The sequence below is a fragment of the Oncorhynchus nerka genome, linkage group LG7, assembly GCF_034236695.1.
Source record: "Oncorhynchus nerka isolate Pitt River linkage group LG7, Oner_Uvic_2.0, whole genome shotgun sequence".
Lineage (NCBI taxonomy): Eukaryota > Metazoa > Chordata > Actinopteri > Salmoniformes > Salmonidae > Oncorhynchus > Oncorhynchus nerka.
Window position 1 is genome coordinate 5,297,941 of NC_088402.1, and position 22,500 is coordinate 5,320,440.

The window sequence follows — 22,500 nt, forward strand, 5'->3', positions numbered from 1 at the left end:
AGAGATAAATATGTTGTGGTGGATAGTCATTGATCCCTAATTGTAGGACTGTTTACTACTTCAGGGAGCTTTAGGGCGCCACAATTAAACAAAACCAATATTTGACTCAAGGCAGCTTTTTTTCCATATGTTACTGAAGTACGCAACTTTAACTGGCACATTTAGGAACAGGTTGATGAGTGAACCTGAGTTCAATACTAACTCCTTATTTAGGAATGTGTAATTGAAAGGTTCCTCATGCCAAAAATAAATATTCTTTCTCACGCTTTCATCTCCCTTTGTCCTCTTTCTGTCAAATGCTGTGCCCCGCACCGTCTCGCCTATCTTGGCTAGGAGAGAAACTCAATTAGGTCTAAAGGCGGACCATAAACAGAACCTCTCCAGATTCTCTCTGTTTAAAAAAGTCTTTCATTTCAAGATCAATTTTTAAGAACACAAACATTGCTTTGGACCCCCCTCCATCTTGTCATCTATTCTCCTCTTCCCTTTTTAGTTTTCTCTCTCCCTCCCTCCTCTACGCTGTTGTCTACCTCCCAGGATGATCTGCTTGTTGCTGTCGGAGATGTCTTTTTCTGATTTGCACTGACACACACACACACTCACACACCCCTTCCCTCCTACACACTCACACATACATACACTAACTACAATACCATCACTATCCAGGGATCATGTAAACTAGATGGATTTTAGAGGTCAGCAGGGCATCATGGGAATTATCCAACAATATAGAGGTCTGCAGGGTATCATGGGAAATAACCAGCTATATAGAGGTCTGCAGGGCATCATGGGAATTATTCAACAATATAGAGGTCTGCAGGGCATCATGGAAATTAACCAACAATGGAAAGGTCTGCAGGGCATCATGGGAATTAACCAACAATATAGAGGTCTGCAGGGCATCATGGGAATTAACCAACAATATAGAGGTCTGCAGGGCATCATGGGAATTAACGAACAATGGCAAGGTCGGCAGGGCATCATGGGAATTATCCATCAATATAGAGGTCTGCAGGGCATCATGGGAATTAACCAACAATATAGAGGTCTGCAGGGCATCATGGGAATTAACCAACAATATAGAAGTCTTCAGGGCATCATGGGAATTAACCAACAATATAGAGGTCTGCAGGGCATCATGGGAATTATTCAACAATATAGAGGTCTGCAGGGCATCATGGGAATTAACCAACAATATAGAGGTCTGCAGGGCATCATGGGAATTATCCAACAATATAGAGGTCTGCAGGGCATCATGGGAATTATTCAACAATATAGAGGTCTGCAGGGCATCATGGGAATTAACCAACAATATAGAAGTCTTCAGGGCATCATGGGAATTAACCAACAATATAGAGGTCTGCAGGGCATCATGGGAATTAACCAACAATATAGAGGTCTGCAGGGCATCATGGGAATTAACCAACAATATAGAGGTCTGCAGGGCATCATGGGAATTATCCAACAATATAGAGGTCTGCAGGGCATCATGGGAATTATTCAACAATATAGAGGTCTGCAGGGCATCATGGAAATTAACCAACAATGGAAAGGTCTGCAGGGCATCATGGGAATTAACCAACAATATAGAGGTCTGCAGGGTATCATGGGAATTAACCAACAATATAGAGGTCTGCAGGGTATCATGGGAATTATCCAACAATATAGAGGTCTGCAGGGCATCATGGGAATTAACCAACAATATAGAGGTCTGCAGGGCATCATGGGAATTAACCAACAATATAGAGGTCTGCAGGGCATCATGGGAATTAACCAACAATATAGAGGTCTGCAGGGCATCATGGGAATTAACCAACAATGGAAAGGTCTGCAGGGCATCATGGGAATTAACCAACAATATAGAGGTCTGCAGGGTATCATGGGAATTATCCAACAATATAGAGGTCTGCAGGGCATCATGGGAATTAACCAACAATATAGAGGTCTGCAGGGCATCATGGGAATTAACCAACAATATAGAGGTCTGCAGGGCATCATGGGAATTAACCAACAATATAGACGTCTGCAGGGCATCATGGGAATTAACCAACAATATAGAGGTCTGCAGGGCATCATGGGAATTAACGAACAATGGCAAGGTCGGCAGGGCATCATGGGAATTATCCATCAATATAGAGGTCTGCAGGGCATCATGGGAATTAACCAACAATATAGAGGTCTGCAGGGCATCATGGGAATTAACCAACAATATAGAAGTATTCAGGGCATCATGGGAATTAACCAACAATATAGAGGTCTGCAGGGCATCATGGGAATTATTCAACAATATAGAGGTCTGCAGGGCATCATGGGAATTAACCAACAATATAGAGGTCTGCAGGGCATCATGGGAATTATTCAACAATATAGAGGTCTGCAGGGCATCATGGGAATTAACCAACAATATAGAGGTCTGCAGGGCATCATGGGAATTAACCAACAATATAGAGGTCTGCAGGGCATCATGGGAATTATCCAACAATATAGAGGTCTGCAGGGCATCATGGGAATTATTCAACAATATAGAGGTCTGCAGGGCATCATGGAAATTAACCAACAATGGAAAGGTCTGCAGGGCATCATGGGAATTAACCAACAATATAGAGGTCTGCAGGGTATCATGGGAATTAACCAACAATATAGAGGTCTGCAGGGTATCATGGGAATTATCCAACAATATAGAGGTCTGCAGGGCATCATGGGAATTAACCAACAATATAGAGGTCTGCAGGGCATCATGGGAATTAACCAACAATATAGAGGTCTGCAGGGCATCATGGGAATTAACCAACAATATAGAGGTCTGCAGGGCATCATGGGAATTAACCAACAATGGAAAGGTCTGCAGGGCATCATGGGAATTAACCAACAATATAGAGGTCTGCAGGGTATCATGGGAATTAACCAACAATATAGAGGTCTGCAGGGTATCATGGGAATTATCCAACAATATAGAGGTCTGCAGGGCATCATGGGAATTAACCAACAATATAGAGGTCTGCAGGGCATCATGGGAATTAACCAACAATATAGAGGTCTGCAGGGCATCATGGGAATTAACCAACAATATAGAGGTCTGCAGGGCATCATGGGAATTATCGAACAATATAGAGGTCTGCAGGGCATCATGGGAATTAACCAACAATATAGAGGTCTGCAGGGCATCATGGGAATTATCCAACAATATAGAGATCTGCAGGGCATCATGGGAATTAACCAACAATATAGAGGTCTGCAGGGCATCATGGGAATTATTCAACAATATAGAGGTCTGCAGGGCATCATGGGAATTAACGAACAATGGCAAGGTCTGCAGGGCATCATGGGAATTATCCATCAATATAGAGGTCTGCAGGGCATCATGGGAATTAACCAACAATATAGAGGTCTGCAGGGCATCATGGGAATTATTCAACAATATAGAGGTCTGCAGGGCATCATGGGAATTAACCAACAATATAGAGGTCTGCAGGGCATCATGGGAATTAACCAACAATATAGAGGTCTGCAGGGCATCATGGGATTTAACCAACAATATAGAGGTCTGCAGGGCATCATGGGAATTAACAAACAATATAGAGGTCTGCAGGGCATCATGGGAATTTGATGCTGATTTCCTCCAGTGTCGTTGTACTACCATGGCTGACCCTGTAAAACAACACATTACACTGCACCTATCCACTGTTTGTGACGATAAACTAAAATGGCACCTTGTTTCCTACATGGTATATAACATTTGACAACAACCATATGGGCACAAGTTACAAGTATTACACTAAGAAGGTAACAAGGTGACATATGAGATACAGCCCAACTGTAAAGGTAACAAGGTGACATATGAGATACAGCCCAACTGTAAAGGTAACAAGGTGACATATGAGATACAGCCCAACCGTAAAGGTAACAAGGTGACATATGAGATACAGCCCAACTGTAAAGGTAACAATGTGACATATGAGATACAGCCCAACCGTAAAGGTAACAAGGTGACATATGAGATACAGCCCAACTGTAAAGGTAACAAGGTGACATATGAGATACAGCCCAACTGTAAAGGTAACAAGGTGACATATGAGATCCCAATCTTCTTATGTCTGTATTCCTGATCTCTTGCTGGTATCCTGATCTCTGTCTGGTATCCTGATCTCTGTCTGGTATCCTGATCTCTGTCTGGTATCTTGATCTCTGTCTGGTATCCTGATCTCTGTCTTGAAACCTGATCTCTGTCTGGTATCCTGATCTTATTCTGTCTGGTATCCTGATCTCTGTCTTGAAACCTGATCTTATTCTGTCTGATATCCTGATCTCTGTCTGGTATCCTGATCTCTGTCTGGTATCCTGATCTTCCCCCAAACAGAGATCAGTGGATAGAGCCTTCGGTCACGCACACACACACACACACACACACACACACACACACACACACACACACACACACACACACACACACACACACACACGCAAATCAAACTTGATTTGTCAGATGCTGCGGATAGGAACAACAATAACGAGGCTTTAGACAGTGGGCACCGGTACCGAGTCAGTGTGCGGGGGTACAGACTAGTTGAGGTAATCTGTACATGTAGGTGGGGGCTAAGTGACTATGCATAGGTAACAAACAACCAGCGAGTAGCAGCAGTGTACAAGAGGGGAGGGGGGAGGGTCAATGTAAATTGTCCGGTGGCATTTTTAATGAATTTTTCAGCAGTGGGTAGAAGCTGTAGAGGAGCCTTTTGGTCCTAGACTTGGTGCTCCGGTACCACTTGCCGTGCTGTAGCAGAGAAAACAGTCTATAACTTGGGTGACTGGTGTCTCTGACAATTTTATGGGCTTCCCTCAGACACCGCCTATTATATAGGTCCTGGATGGCAGGAAGCTTGGCCCAAGTGATGTACTGGGCCGTTCACACTACCCTCTGTAGTGCCGGTCAGATGCCGACCAGTTGCCATACCAGGCGGTGATGCCAGACATACTGTATATGTGCATAAACACTCTCTAGAGCTCCTGGGATCTATGAAAAGGTTGAGGTTGGTCTTGAGTTGCCAAGGCACACAATATTCTCTTGAGAAAAATCTCTTTCTTTTTTTCTCCGTCTCTTTCTCTCTCTTTCTCCCTCTCTCTCTCGTTCTCTTTCTCTCTCTCTCTTTCTCTCCCTCTGTCTGTCTCTTTCTCTCTCTTTCACTCTCTTTCTCTCTCTTTCTCTCTCTCTGTCTGTCTCTCTCTCCCTCTTCCTCTCTTTCTCACTCTCTCTTTCACCCCATTTTCTCTCTGTTTTCCACATACTTTCATTCTGTTTGCTTCTGACTGAGTGTCCTCATATCAGATTCCCAGACACTTGGTCTGTATTTCCTCCTCTCAGCCAGTATCTCCTCTCTTGCTAGACTCTAGCCAGAGCCTGATAACAATCTGATAACAATCCCAGGATACTGCACTTCTGACAGATTACACAGGAGACAGACAACTGGAAAAGATCTCTCTCTCTCCCCCTCCCTCCCTCCCTCCCTCCCTCCCTCCCTCCCTCCCTCCCTCCCTCCCTCCATGACTTTTTCCACATTCTGTTACGTTACAGCCTTATTCTAAAATGGACTACACCATTTTCCCCTCATCAAACTACACACAATACCCCATAATGACAAATAAAAAACATATTTTAAGAAATATTTGTAAATGTATTACAAAAAAATTGAAATATAACATTTACATAAGTGTTCAGACCCTTTACTCAGTACTTTGTTAAAGCTACTTTCGCAGTGATTACGGCCTTCAGATCCTGTCAAACTCTGTCAGGTTGGTGCAAAGCTATTTTCAGTTCTCTCCAGAGATGTTTGATCAGGTTCAGGTCCGGGCTCTGGCTGGGCCACTCAAGGACTCAAAGACTTGTCCCAAAGCCACTCCTGCCTTGTCTTGGTGGAAGGTAAACCTTCGCCCCAGTCTGAAAAGCATCCCCACAGCATGATGCTACCACCACTTCATCGTAGGGATGGTGCCAAGTTTCCTCCAAATATGACGCTTGGCATTCAAAATGTCAATGTTTGTTTTCATCAGACCATTGAATCTTGTTTCTCATGGTCTGAGAGTCCTTTAGGTGCCTTTTGGGAAACTCCAAGTGGAATGTTGTGTGATGTCGTACTGAGGAGTGGCTTCCTTCTGGCCACTCTACCATAAAATTATGATTGCTGGAGTCCTGTAGATATGGTTGTCCTTCTGGAAGGTTCTCCCATCTCCACAAAGGAGCTCGGTCAGAGTGACCATCGGGTTCTTGGTCACCTCCCTGACCAAGGCCCTTCTCTCCCATTGCTCAGTTTGGCCTGGCAGCCAGCTCTAGGAAGGGTGTTGGTGGTTCTAAACTTCTTCCATTTAAGAATGATGGAGGCCACTGTTATTGGAAAACTTAAATGCTGCAGAAATGTTTTGGTATCCTGTCTCAGAGCTCTACGGACAATTCCCTCGACATCATGGCTTGGTTTTTGCTCTGACATACACTGTCAACTGTGGGACCTTATATATTCAGGTGTGTGCCTTCACAAATCATGTCCAATAAATTGCATTTACCACAGGTGGACTACAATCAAGTTGCCAATAGGGGCGGCAGGGTAGCCTAGTGGTTAGAGTGTTGGACTAGTAACTGAAAGGTTGCAAGTTTGAATCCCCGAGCTGACAAGGTACAAATCTGTCGTTCTGCCCCTGAACAGGTATTTCACCGAATGTTGTCGGCTGATGTCCTGCCCTGCCTGCTAGCTAGTCTAGCCTTAATGAAAGTTTACCACGTATGTGCACACAGGTGGAGAGACAAATTAAAGTAATCAAGGTGACAGAAAGATGGACAGCATTGCCATATTCAATACCACCTTGCACACTCTTGCCTGCATCTAGCTGATCTAGGGTGTAATCATTAGTCCAACAGTTGCAAACAAGAGTTTCTATTGGACAGATTTAGATATGTTTATCTCCGTTTCATTACGTTTTCTTCGGTTTAAATTAAGATTTTTTTTTTTGCAGAATTGGCGGAATGAATATACCCCTGATCACAAGTAAACACAGTTCACTTTCATAGCAGTCACACACAAACTGTAATGATTACGATGGTAGACAGAGAGCTGGTTTCAAGCGCAGGGCGCAGCAGGTTTTTATTGCAAAGACCCAAAGGAGGGGGTAGGTAGCTGGGTCCAGGGGCAGGCAGAAGGTCATACACAGGGGGTGCAAAAAGCCTAAGTACAGGCAGGGAATAGGCCAGTAACCTTGTCTGGGAGATCAGGCAATAGGTTGATAACAGGACATCCGACAGGCTAATGTACAGGCAGGGAATCGGCAAAAGGCGTCGTTAGTGAGGCAGACAAAAACAATCAATCACGGACGGGAGGAGTAAATCACGGGAGTGATAGTGTGTGATAATGACATGCAGGTATGTGAACAGGTGATCAGAATTCAGGTGATTGGGATCTGGAGAGTGAGCTGTGTTCAGGGGATCTATGTGTTTGAGAGTATGAGCTGGGAAGTGGGCTGGAGAGTGAGCTGCGTTCAGGGGATCTATGTGTTTGAGAATGTTTGTGAATTGGGAGTAGTAGCTCGTTGTTTAATTCCTTCTTGCATCTACACTCTTCTACTCTCACCTTTTCCCTCCACTAGTGGACTTCACAATACATCAAACTTTTCAAGCCGAACCTTCACATCATAACCACTGAACACAGCCTCGTTTCACCATATTAAATCAAATCAAATCAAAGTTTATATGTCATGTGCGCCGAATACAACAGGTGTACAGTGAAATGCTTACTTACAGGCTCTAACTAATAGTGCAAAAAAGGTATTAGGTGAACAATAGGTAAGTAAACTGTAAAAAGACAGGCTGTATACGGTAGAGGGGCTATGTACAGTAGTGAGGCTATAAAAGTAGCGAGGCTACATACAGACACCGGTTAGTCAGGCTGATTGAGGTAGTATGTACATGTAGATATGGGTAAAGTGAATATGCATATATAGACAGTAGCACTAGCGTAAAAGAGGGGTTGGTCGGTGGTGGGTGGTGGGACACAATGCAGATAGCCCGGTTAGAATGTGCGGGAGAACTGGTTAGTCGGACCAATTCACAATTTTTATTTGTATGAAATTCACTGAAGAGGATGGTCCTCCCCTTCCTCCTCTGAGGAGCCTCCACTGACACACACACACACACACACACACACACACACACACACACACACACACACACACCACTGGGGAGCCAATTTCTAGCCATCCTGTGGGAGAGTGTTGGGTTTTGACAGTCACTGCTAAGCAGGAATTGACTTGGAGATCCGAAAATCATTTCACAGCGCCGGCTGAGAGGAAAAGTCATAAATTACTATTCTGTAATCCCCAGCATTATTTTGGAAAGAGACTCACTAAGAGACCCACACAGGGAATCACTAAGAGACTCACTAAGAGACCCACACAGGGAATCAAGTCAGAGATTAAGCCTGGCAAATTAGCATTGGGTTTTCAGCAACAGAGGGTGCTTTTCATGAAGTTAGACGAGTGCCTGGATTTCTGGTTTGCCTACACTAGTTCATTTCTAGACTTTGGGGGCTAATTTGGCAAATGAAGGACACGGCTTTTGTCACATTGGTAAATTAGCAATAAAACATGGTTTATAATGGTGCAAGTGCTTTTGTGAGGCTACAGAGATAGTTAAAAAATGTTCCTTCCAATATCGCAGCTATGTGCAGAAGAGAAGAGAGGATATACCCTATAATGTCAGGCACAATGAATGCTGCTCACAGAGTCTGTTACAAAACACAGAGTCAGCTACAGAACACAGTCAGCTACAGAACACAGAGGTCAGCTACAGAACACAGAGTCAGCTACAGAACACTTAGTCAGCTACAGAACACAGAGTCAGCTACAGAACACTTAGTCAGCTACAGAACACAGAGTCAGCTACAGAACACTTAGTCAGCTACAGAACACAGAGTCAGCTACAGAACACAGAGTCAGCTACAGAACACTTAGTCAGCTACAGAACACAGAGTCAGCTACAGAACACTTAGTCAGCTACAGAACACAGTCAGCTACAGAACACAGAGTCAGCTACAGAACACAGAGTCAGCTACAGAACACTTAGTCAGCTACAGAACACAGAGTCAGCTACAGAACACTTAGTCAGCTACATAACACAGAGTCAGCTACAGAACACGTAGTCAGCTACAGAACACAGAGTCAGCTACAGAACACTTAGTCAGCTACAGAACACAGAGTCAGCTACAGAACACAGAGTCAGCTACAGAACACAGAGTTCAGAGCACTGAGTCAGCTACAGAACACTGAGTCAGCTACAAAACACAGAGTCAGCTACAGAACACAGAGTCAGCTACATAACACTTAGTCAGCTACAAAACACAGAGTCAGCTACAGAACACTTAGTCAGCTACAGACCACAGAGGTCAGAGCACTGAGTCAGCTACAGAACACTGCGTCAGCTACAGAACACGGAGTCAGCTACAGAACACTGAGTCAGCTACAGAACACAGAGTCAGCTACAGAACACTTAGTCAGCTACAGAACACAGAGGTCAGAACACTGTCAGCTACAGAACACTGAGTCAGTTACAGAACATGGATTCAGCTACAGAACACTTAGTCAGCTACAGAACACTGAGTCAGCTACAGAACACTGAGTCAGCTACAGAACACTTAGTCAACTACAGAACACAGAGTTCAGAACACTGTCAGCTACAGAACACTGAGTCAGTTACAGAACATGGATTCAGCTACAGAACACTGAGCCAGCTACAGAACACAGAGTTCAGAACACTGAGTCAGTTACAGAACACTGAGTCAGCTACAGAACACTCACTTCAGAACACTGAGTCAGTTGCAGAACACTGAGTCAGCTGCAGAACACTGAGTTAGCTACAGAACACAGAGTTCAGAACACTGAGTAAGCTACAGAAGACTGACTTCAGAACACTGAGTCAGCTGCAGAACACTGAGTCAGCTACAGAACACTGACCTCAGGATACTGAGTCAGCTGCAGAACACAGAGTCAGCAACAGAGCACGGAGTCAGCTACAGAACACGGATTCACCCGTGCTGCCCTGTTCTGAGCTAATTGCAATTTTCCAATGTTCCTCTTTGTGGCACCACACGACTGAACAGTAGTCCAGGTGCGACCAAACTTGAGCCTGAAAGACCTGCCTTGTTGATAGTGCTGTTTAAAATGCAGAGCAACACTTTTTTTTTATGGGACAGACTCTCTCCATCTTAGCTACTGTTGTAACAATATATTTTGACCATGACAGTTTACAATCCAGGGTTACTCCAACTTGCTCAATTACCACATAATTCCTTATGAGATTTAGTTGAGGTTTAGGGTTTAGTATATGATTTTTCCCAAACACAATGCTTTTAGTTTTTGAAATATTTAGGACTAACTTATTCCTTGCCACCCATTCTGAAACTAACTGCAACTCTTTGTTAAGTGTTGTAGTCATTTCAGCTGCTGTAGTGGCTGACCTGTATAGTGTTGAGTCATCCGCACTTAGACACACTGGCTTTACTCAAAGTATGGGGCCTAGACAGCTGCCCTGGGGAATTCTACCTGGATGTTGTTGTAAAGGCTTCCATTAAAAAACACCCTCTGTGTTCTGTTAGACAGGTAATGTTGTGTGTTGATATTCTAGTTTTGTACCTTTAGGGCACCTGTAACCCCCCCCCTGCTTACCTACGTTGAAATGCTTGGAATGTTCTTCCTGTGAAATGCATTAACTTCTTATGGCTGGGGGCAGTATTGAGTAGCTTGGATGAATTAGGTGCCCAGAGGTGCCCAGAGAAAACTGCCTGCTACTCCCAGTTGCTAATATATGCATATTAATATAGTTGAATAGGAAACACTCTGAAGTTTCTAAAACTGTTTGAATGATGTCTGTGAGTATAGCAGAAGTCATATGGCAGGGAAAAACCTGAGAACAAATCCAACCAGGAAGTGGGAAATCTGAGGTTGGTCGTTTTTCAACTCAGCCCCTATTGAAGATACAGTGGGATATTGGTCATCTTGCACTTCTTAAGGCTTCCACTAGATGTCACGCAGCTATTTTTGGTGGCCTGTTTTGGACGCAGCTATCGAAGACAAGGTCAAGTTCAGCATGTAAAAGATGAGGGACATGCCTCAGCTAGCGCCACTACACCCATGGGACCTCCCAGAGGAGCTTTGGCAGCGATTCCACATAGACTATGCAGGCCCACTGGAGGATTGTATGTTCTTAGTCGTAGTTGACGCACACAGGACATGGCCTGAAGTCACAGTGTTTAAGAGCACCTCAGCGGAGAGAACCATCGAAGAGCTACGGTCAATCTTCGGTCGCTTCGGCTTGCCAACGCAACTCGTTATTGATAATGGCCCCCAACTGGTGTCTGAAGAGTTCCGGTCGTTCATGGAAGCAAATGGAATTCAGCACATCAAGTCAGCGACGTATCACCCTGCAACGAACGGCCTCGCTGAAAGGTTTGTCCAAACGATGAAGCAAACTTTAAAATCATCACAAGGGAGCGGCTCCCTCAATAGGTGCCTAAGCACCTTCCTGTTAACCTAAATAAACACTCCCGACGCTACAACCAAAATGCCACCCGCGTCAGCCATGATGAAAATACAGTTTCGCACGCGACTCTACCTCCTGAGACTTCCAAAGACTAAACAGGTTGTACAGATACAACAGATATCACAGGATGGAGAGACAGAGCAAAGCAAAAGACAGAAGCTTCATAGCTGGAGAGACAATTCTTGCTCGCGTGACAGGGGGAGGAATATGTTATGTATTGATATTCTAGTTTTGTACCTTTAGGGCACCTGTAACCCCCCCTTGCTTACCTACGTTGAAATGCTTGGAATGTTCTTTCTGTGAAATGTATTAACTTCTTATGGCTGGGGGCAGTATTGAGTAGCTTGGATGAATTAGGTGGCCAGAGGTGCTCAAATCCAGTGGCATGTCGTTAGTAAAGATTGAAAAAGTATGGGGCCTAGACAGCTGCCCTGGGGAATTCCTGATTCTACCTGGATGTTGTTGTGTTGTAAAGGCTTCCATTAAAAAACACCCTCTGTGTTCTGTTAGACTGGTAATGTTGTGTGTTGATATTCTAGTTTTGTACCTTTAGGGCACCTGTAACCCCCCCCCTTGCTAACCTACGCATTAAACAATGCCCACGTTAATTTCTACTCCTGTCTCATGTCCTGTCCTAGCAATAGTTGTATAAGTAATAGAGTGTGCTATACAACAGGTAACTCTTTATCCATAATGTAGCAGGGGGTGTAAAATCATATCAAATACCTTTTTTCCAGCAACACACTGTTGTCGATAATGTCAAAAGCCGCACTGAAATCTAAAAAAAAACAGCCTCACAATTGTTTTATCATCAATTTCTCTCAGCCAATCATCAGTAAATTGTGTAAGGGCTGTGTTTGTTGAATGTCCTTCCCTATAAGCGTGCAGAAAGTCAGTTGCCTATTTGTTTACTGTAAAATAGCATTGTATCTGATCAAACCACATTGTATCTGGTCAAACACGTTTTTTTCCTAAAGTTTCCAAAGCGTTGGTATAACAGGCTATTTGACCCAGTAAAGGGGGCTTTACTATTCTTAGGTAGGAGAATAACTTTTGCTTCCCTCCAGGCCTGAGGGCATCCACTTTCTACTAGGCTTAAATTGAAGATTTGGAAAATAGGAGCGTCGACATTGTCCACTATTATTCTCAGTAAGTTGTAAGACACCCTGGTGGTTTGTCATTGTTGATATACAACAACAACAAAAATGTACCTCTTCTACTTTACGGAATTGAAAATTACAATTCTTGTCTTTCATAATTTGGTCAGATATACTTGGATGTGTAGTGTCAGCGTTTGTTGCTGGCATGTCATGCTTAAGTTTGCCAATCTTGCCAATGAAACAATAGTTAAAGTAGGAAGAATTATCAGTGGGTATTGTGATGAATGAGTCATCTGATTAAATCAATGTTGAGTTTGCCTTTTTGCCTAAAATGACATTTAAGGCAGTCCAATTCTTTTTACTATCATTCTTTATATCATTTTAACTTTGTTTCATAGTGTAGTTGTTTCTTAGTTTGTTTTCATGTTTATTCAGTTTAGTGACATTTGCCAATAGGTTGTGCAGCCAGACTTATTTGCCTCATCCCTCTCAACCATACAATTTTTAAACTCCTCAATCCACGGGGATTTAACAGTTTTTACAGTCATTTTCTTAACGGGTGTTTATTAGTAACTGGAACAAGTAGTTACATAAATGTGACAAAGCGTCTTGTCATTACACAACACCGATAAATAGTATTTACATCATTGGAATCACTACAAAACTTATTGTATGACCTCTTACACATTATGTTAGACTAGATATGGCTATTATATTGTAATCACTACATCGTATGGATTTGGGTACAGCTTTCAAACAAATCAGTGAAGATGTATCGGTCGTTTTTTTGTGGTTTCTTGTTTTGTTGGCGACATTCTTAATAAAATAAAAATGTACGCTCACCACGCTGCACCTTGGTCCGGTCGTTCCCCTGACGACGTTCGTGACATTACTCAGACCTTCAGAATAGGGACCAGGAATACTAAAGAATATTGCATCGATGATATACCACAAAATATATTGAAACACAATGCAAAAAAAAGCTGAATAAGAGAAAGGGGTTGAATTGAGGGAGAGGAGGAGGAGGAGAGCGTAGGCCTCGGCCACCACTCAGCTGTGGTTTCATTGTGTCCCCAATCAATTCTCTCCTTCCTCTATTCAAACAGATCAGGATACATATCTAAAGGGAACGAGAGGAAGCGAGGGAGAGAGAAAAGACAGAGGGGGAGAGAGAAAAGACAGAGGGGGTTAGAGAAAAGACAGAGGGGGAGAGAGAAAAAAGACAGAGGGGGTTAGAGAAAAGACAGAGGGGGTTAGAGAAAAGACAGAGGGGTTAGAGAAAAGACAGAGGGGTTAGAGAAAAGACAGAGGGGGTTAGAGAAAAGACTGAGAGGGAGAGAGAAAAGACAGAGGGGGTTAGAGAAAAGACAGAGGGGGTTAGAGAAAAGACAGAGGGGGTTAGAGAAAAGACAGAGAGGGAGAGAGAAAAGACAGAGGGGGTTAGAGAAAAGACAGAGGGGTTAGAGAAAAGACAGAGGGGGTTAGAGAAAAGACAGAGAGGGTTAGAGAAAAGACAGAGGGGGGGGTTAGAGAAAAGACAGAGAGGGTTAGAGAAAAGACAGAGGGGTTAGAGAAAAGACAGAGAGGGTTAGAGAAAAGACAGAGGGGGTTAGAGAAAAGACAGAGGGGGTTAGAGAAAAGACAGAAGGGGTTAGAGAAAAGACAGAGGGGGTTAGAGAAAAGACAGAGGGGGTTAGAGAAAAGACAGAGGGGGTTAGAGAAAACACAGAGGGGGTTAGAGAAAAGACAGAGGGGGTTAGAGAAAAGACAGAGGGGGTTAGAGAAAAGACAGAGAGGGTTAGAGAAAAGACAGAGGGGGTTAGAGAAAAGACAGAGGGGGTTAGAGAAAAGACAGAGGGGGTTAGAGAAAAAGAGATTAACCCTCCTGTTGTGTTTGTTTCATGTTTATTGATTCTGTGTTCCCGGTCCAAAATGGCCGCCCCCTTTACAGCTGATTATAAATCCATAATAATACATATATTATCACCTAATGTTGTGTTAGATCTTTTTACCAACTTAAGTTCTTCTGTACATTACAAGTTTTGAACTTCTATTTGCTATTTACGGCCTGTAGGCCTCATTGACCTGAGCTCATACAACTTGTTTTTGAGTAAAAAAAACAACGTATGGATTATTTTGACTATAACAAATACTCAGATTAAACATATTGTGCTATTTATCACAGACTACTTTGTGTCAAAGTTCAACAAGGACTCTCTCCTCCTCACCAGTGTCATGATCAAAGATATGATCAAGAGCCTCACATACAGTATATCGTTTGGTCATTGTGCTGCCACAGAATGAATTGTGAACAAGGCCTCAAATAAGCTTTATATACCAGAGCTGGAGAAAAGTTCTATATATTATAGAAACAATGTTGCGATTGTTTGTGAGAATTCCAACGGGTGTGGTTCCTGTGGGGGAAAGATTCTATTGGGGAAAGGTTCCTGTGGGGGTTGCCATGGAAGCCAAGAAGGGGAGTGAGGTGTGTGTGTGTGCGTGTGTGTGTGTGTGGGGGTCTGGGAGAGGAAGTGTGTCCATCTGATCCATGGGCACGTGTCTAAACACATTTGATAGACTAATTGCAGTCTCACCCATTCATTTCTAATGAAGGGTAATGTTTTCACCTGGAACACCACAGGTGTACAAAAGTTAAATAAATCACCCAAAATGTTATGAAATTCATCAACATGTATTTTGTGTGTTCAGATGCCCTGTGTGGACAAAGTCATGGAACCTTATGACAATCAGATTAAATTAACTTTTTGTTTCCAGAGAGAAAACTTGTAAATCGGTCGACCGGAACAGAGTAGGAGGGTTATTAAGATTTTGTCTTTGAGTGGTGAATGGAATGAAACAGAGATCTAGACAGGGGACAAGTCTGACGCTCCTGTCATGTCCCTATCGTCAGGTCTCCTGTCCCACTCAAGTACCAGGATGTTCACTTACAATAGGGGCAGAGAGAGTGAGAGAGAGAAGAATAGAGAAGACAGATATATAGAAAATTTAGGCTGGATGTGTGAGAAAGAGAGAGAGAGAAAGAGAGAGAATAGGAGAGAGAGAAAAAGGAGAGAGAGAAAAGTGGAGAGAGAAAAGGAGAGAGAGAAAGGGAGAGAGAAAGGGAGAGAGAAAGCGAGAAAGAGAGAGAAAAGGAGAGAGAGAAAAGTGGAGAGAGAAAAGGAGACTGAGAAAGAGAGAGAAAGAGAGAGAGAGAGAAAGAGAGAAAGAGAGAGAAAAGGAGAGAGAGAAAAGTGGGGAGAGAAAAGGAGACAGAGAAAGAGAGAGAAAGAGAGAGGTAAGGGAAGATAAGAGCTAAACACAAAAACTTAAGAAAATCAAGCTGTACATCTAAGCTTTAGGCCCAATCCTTCAGCGAAGAGATAGTTCCAGGAGACTGTCATAGCCTGACGTTACGCCACTTAAATATATGAAAATATGTTCCGCATTTAAATATATGAAAATATGTTCCCTTCAAGCGTACAAATCAGCATGTACTAAGCACACAAGCATGCACACAGATATGCACACTTGAGCACACACGCACGCACACTCACACGCACACACACGCACACTCACACGCACACGCAGATGAAATAGCGATGGCTTGTGCTGCTTTTTTAAGCCGACCAGAATCAAGCCCTGAATCTGATATGAGACTTGCGTTTACATTGTTTTTCTAAATGAGGTGAACCCTATGTGAGCCGCTGAGCATTAACATACATTTGAATACTGCTTGACATTCAACCCAGTCTAAAAAGGAGAGGAGGGGGGGGGTCAGAATGTCTTTCAAGATGAAAACCTGGCTGTGAAAACCAATTAGCTCTCACAGAACCACGAAATCCTGTAAACTAACTTGCAACTCACAGTCCTACTATTATGATGAGAATGATGAGAAAAACACCATTTTTTGTTGTTGATTTGATTTGATATCCAGTATTATTTAAGATGAGGAACTAGAATATTATTATGTTAAGAAACACTGGATATCAAATCAAATCCCCCCCCCCCCCAAAAAAAAATGGTCACGTACTTACGGATAGCAGATGTCAATGCGAGTGTAGCGAAATGCTTGTGCTTCTAGAAACAACAAGAAATCTAACCTAACAATTTCACAACAACTACCGTATACACACAAGTGTAAAGGAATGAATTGGAATATGTACATAAAAAATATATGAATGAGTGATAACCGACCGGCATAGGCAAGTAGATGCAGTAGATGGTATAGAGTACAGTATATACATATGAGATGAGAAATGTAGGGTATGTAAACATTATATAAAGTGGCATTGTTTAAAGTGGCTAGTGATACATTTATTACATAAATTTTTCCATAATTAAAGTGGCTAGAGTTGAGTCAGTATGTTGGCAGCAGCCACTCAATGTTAGTGATGGCTGTTTAACAGTCTGATGGCCTTGAGAAAAAAGCTGTTTTCAGTCTCTGGGTCCCCGCTTTCATGCACCTGTACTGACCTCGCCTTCTGGATGATAGCGGGGTGAACAGACAGTTGCTCAGGTGGTTGTTGTCCTTGATGATCTTTATGGCCTTCCTGTAACATCGGGTGGTGTAGGTGTCCTGGAGGGCAGGTAGTTTGTCCCCGGTGATGCGTTGTGCAGACCTCACTACCCTTTGGAGAGCCTTATGGTTGTGGGCGGAGCAGTTGCCGTACCTGGCGGTGATACAGCCCGACAGGATGCTCTCGATTGTGCATCTGTAAAAGTTTGTGAGTGTTTATGTTGACAAGCCAAATGTCTTCTGCCTCCTGAGGTTGAAGAGGCGCTGCTGCGCCTTCTTCACCACACTGTCTGTGTGGTTGGACCAATTCAGTTTGTCTGTGATGTGTACGCCGAGGAACTTAAAACTTTCCACCCTCTCCACTACTGTCCCGTTGATATGGATAGGGGGCTGCTCCATCTGCTGTTTCCTGATGTCCACGATCATCTCCTTAGTTTTGTTGACATTGAGTGTGAGGTTATTTTCCTGACACCACACTCCAAGGGCCCTCACCTCCTCCCTGTAGGCCGTCTCGTCGTTGTTGCTCATCAAGCCCACTATTGTTTTGTCGTCTACAAACTTGATGATTGAGTTGGAGGCGTGTATAGCCACGCAGTCATGGGTGAACAGGGAGTACAGGAGAGGGCTGAGAACACACCCTTGTGGGGCCCCAGTGTTGAGGATTAGCGGGTTAGAGATGTTGTTACCTACCCTCACCACCTGGGGGCGTCCCATCAGGATGTCCAGGACCCAGTTGCAGAGGGCGGGGTCGACACCCAGGATCTCGAGCTTAATGACGAGTTTAGAGGGTACTATGGTGTTAAATGCTGAGCTGTAGTCGATGAACAGCATTCTCACATAGGTATTCCTCTTGTGCAGATGGGTTAGGGCAGTGTGCAGTGTGAATGCGTCATCTGTGGACCTATTGGGGCGGTAAGCAAATTGGAGTGGGTCTAGGTTGTGCCAGGATTGTTCCGGTTTTGGCCACTAGATGCCCCCATTGTGCTTTTTGACCCTTTTGTTTTCCCTTGTTTCCAGTTATTATTTACACCTGTTCTTCGTTTCCCTTGAATGTATTTAAACCCTTAGTTTTCCTCAGTTCTTTGCTCTGTGTTTGAATGTTGGCACCCAGCCCCAGCGATGCTGTGAACATTTGTTGCTCCAGTTGGACTCTCTTGTGGTCCTCTGTTTTTGTTCTCAATTATTTATTTTTGATTATCTTTTGAGGTTTTTCCCTGCTGTACCACCTTGTGGATTTACCTTTTTCCCTGCTGTACCAACCACCTTGTGGATTTACCTTTTTCCCTGCTGTACCTACCTTTACTTCATTAAATCACCGTCTCAAGTACTGCTGTGTCTGCCTCATCTTATGGGTTCTATTAGTGGCTCACCTTGTGGATTTACCTTTTGTCTTGGAGGATTACCTTTTTCTCTTGGAATTACTTTTGACGTTGTGGATTTATATTTTTGCCTGAAGAGCCTTCCTTTTTACTTTATTAAAACACCGTCTCAAGTACTGCTGTGTCTGCCTCGTCTCCTGGGTCCTATTAGTGGCTCAGTTTGCTAAGCGACTGTTTCTCACACCGGAGACCCGAGTTTGTAACCGGGTCTTGACAGATGGTCAGGTAGGGTGGAGGTGATATGGTCCTTGACTTGTCTCTCAAAGCACTTCATGATGACGGAAGTGAGAGCTATGAGGCGATAGTCATTTAGCTCAGTTACCTTAGCTTTCTTGGGAACAGGAACAATGGTGGCCCTCTTGAAGCACGTGGGAAAAGCAGACTGGGATAAGGATAGATTGAATATATCCGTAAACACACCAGCCAGCTGGTCTGCGCATGCTCTGAGGACGCGGCTGGGAATGCCGTCTGGTCCTGCAGCCTTGTGAGGGTTAACTTCTCTGGGATATGTGGGACGCCACCTCGCCAACAGCCAGTGAGATTGCAGGGCGCCAAATTCAAAACAAATTCATCAAACATAGAAGTATTATACACCATTTTAAAGAAACACTTCTCGTTAATCCAGCCACAGAGTCTGATTTCAAAAAGGCTTTACGGCGAAAGCACACCTTGCGATTATGTTAGGTCAGCGCCTAGTCACAGAAAAACATACAGCCATTTTCCAAAGAGGGAGAGGTGTCACAAAATCAGAAAATAGCGCTATAAATATTTACTTACCTTTGATGATCTTCATCAGAATGAACTCCCAGGAATCCCAGTTCCACAATAAATGTTTGTTTTGTCCCCCCCCCTTCACAGTAGAAGCCTGAAACAAGGTTCTAATGACGGTTGACATCTAGTGGAAGCCTCAGGAAGTGCAATATGACCCCATAGACACTGTATATTCGATAAGAAAATACTTGAAAACCAACAAACCTCAGATTTCCCACTTCCTGGTTAGATTTTTCCTCAGGTTTTTGCCTGTTCTGTTATACTCACAGACATCATTCAAACCGTTTTAGAAACTTCAGTTTTCTATCCACATCAACTAATTATGTGCATATTCTAGCTTTTGGGCCTGAGTAGCAGGTAGTTTACTCTGGGCACCTTATTCATCCAAGCTATTCAATACTGCCCTCCAGTCCCAAAGAAGTTAACACGTTTAAATGTTTTACTCATGTTGGCTTCAGTGAAGGAGAGCCTGCAGGCTTCGGTAACGGGCCGTGTCAGTGGCACTGTATTGTCTTCAAAGCGAACAAAGAAGTTGTTTCGTTTGTCTGGGAGCAAAACATTGTGGTCTGCGACGGGGCTGGTTTTTTCTTTTGTAGTCCGTGATTGACTGTAGACCATGCCACATACGTCTCGTGTCTGGGCCATTTAATTGCAACTCTACTTTGTCCCTATACTGTTGCTTAGCCTGATTGATTGCCTTGCAGAGGGAATAGCTACACTGTTTGTATTCGGTCATGTTTCCGGTCACCTTGCCCTGATTAAAAGCAATGGTTCACACTTTCAGTTTTGCGCGAACGCTGCCATCAATCCACGGTTTCTGGTTGGGGAATGTTTTTTTAGACACTGTGGGTAGAACATCACCGACGCACTTGCTAATTAACTCCTTCACCGAATCAGCGTATTCATCAATGTTGTTGTTCGATTCTACGAGGAACATATCCCAGTCCACGTGATCGAAGCAATCTTGAAGCGTGGAATCCGATTGGTTGGACCAGCGTTGAACAGACCTGAGCCCCAGAGCTTCCTGTTTTAGTTTCTGTCAGCTTTTCCGAAAGGAGGGCGGGGGAGGGCCTTATATGCGTAGCGTATGTTAGAATAACAATGATGCAGGGTTTTGCCAGCCCGGGTGGAGCAATCGATATGCTGATAAAATATAGGGAGCCTTCAGATAAGCCTTGTTTTCAGATTTGGCTATATTATTATGATTAGGAACACTGAATATTGGTATGATGAGAATGATGAGGAACACTGGATATCATTATGATGAGGATGATGAGGAACACTGGATATCATTATGATGAGAATGATGAGGAACACTGGATATCATTATGATGAGAATGATGAGGAACACTGGATATCATTATGATGAGAATGATGAGGAACCCTGGATATCATTATGATGAGAATGATGAGGAACCCTGGATATCATTATGATGAGAATGATGAGGAACCCTGGATATCATTATGATGAGAATGATGAGGAACACTGGATATCATTATGATGAGAATGATGAGGAACACTGGATATCATTATGATGAGAATGATGAGGAACCCTGGATATCATTATGATGAGAATGATGAGGAACCCTGGATATCATTATGATGAGAATGATGAGGAACCCTGGATATCATTATGATGAGAATGATGAGGAACCCTGGATATCATTATGATGAGAATGATGAGGAACCCTGGATATCATTATGATGAGAATGATGAGGAACCCTGGATATTATTGTGATGAGAATGATGAGGAACCCTGGATATCATTATGATGAGAATGATGAGGAACCCTGGATATCATTATGATGAGAATGATGAGGAACCCTGGATATCATTATGATGAGAATGATGAGGAACCCTGGATATCATTATGATGAGAATGATGAGGAACCCTGGATATTATTGTGATGAGAATGATGAGGAACCCTGGATATCATTATGATGAGAATGATGAGGAACCCTGGATATCATTATGATGAGAATGATGAGGAACCCTGGATATCATTATGATGAGAATGATGAGGAACACCGGACATTATTAAGATGCTGAGCCCTGACACTCAATGTCCCATCTGTTGCTGTCAACACTGGAATCTGTACAGAGATATTAGTGCACTATTTGGGAATAGGGTTCCATAGGGCTCTGGTCTAAAGTAGTGCACTATATAGGGAATAGGGTTCCATAGGGCTCTGGTCTAAAGTAGTGCACTATATAGGGAATAGGGTGCCATTTGGGATACAGATTCATACAATCTGCATTATCATACTCCTGAGGAAAACTTGGAAGCAAATGAAAATGTCACACCCCGCTGCCTCCCAGGACCGGGTTCTCTCCTATCCCTGCACACTGCCCAAAATACAATTATGTCTGAAAAGTAGACCATGTTTGTCCACTCTTCTCTCTCATCTTTCTCCTTTTCTCTTACACACTCACATTCTCTATAGTTCTTCACTGAAATAATTTGATTTATGCACCATCTCTTTCATACTCTCTCTCTCTCTCTCTCTCTGTCTCTCTCTCTCTCTGTCTCTCTCTCTCTCTCTGTCTCTCTCTCTCTCTCTCTGTCTGTCTCTCTCTCTCTCTCTCTCTCTCTCTCTGTCTCTCTCTCTCTCTCTGTCTCTCTCTCTCTCTGTCTCTCTCTCTCTCTCTCTCTCTCTCGCAGTGCTTGCTGGGAGTTTTTTGGAGTTTGAGTGTTTGGTGTGGAGGGCTCTCTACTAACTAACTTTCTTTGTTCTGTCCTTGATATTTTCTTTACATTTTATTTTCTATGGTGGAGGGTTAATGCACTATTTGTTTTAGCAGTATCCACAGGTTTTTTCAAAGTTATGGTGGAAGAGGACAGAGTTAGTTTCCTGGGGTTTGGAAGGTGTGGTGTGTGCGATGGCTTCTCAACCTAGCGCGGAGGAGATGCTGTCGACGGCATAGATTCAGGTGTGTTCCTCAGAATGAAGTTAAGGTGGAGGAGGTTCTGCTCGCGGTCGGTGAACAGGTAGGAGCTGAATTGATTCCGCTTCTAGAATGTGGTTGTGTTCAGGAAAAGAGCAAGTTTGGTGGGTAGGCTAATTGCTAGTGTAATATTTGTAAGGGGTGGGTTGGTGCCAATTTCGACTCTTTCTACCCCTTCGACAAGGGTGGTAGTTGCCAATTTACCTCCATTTA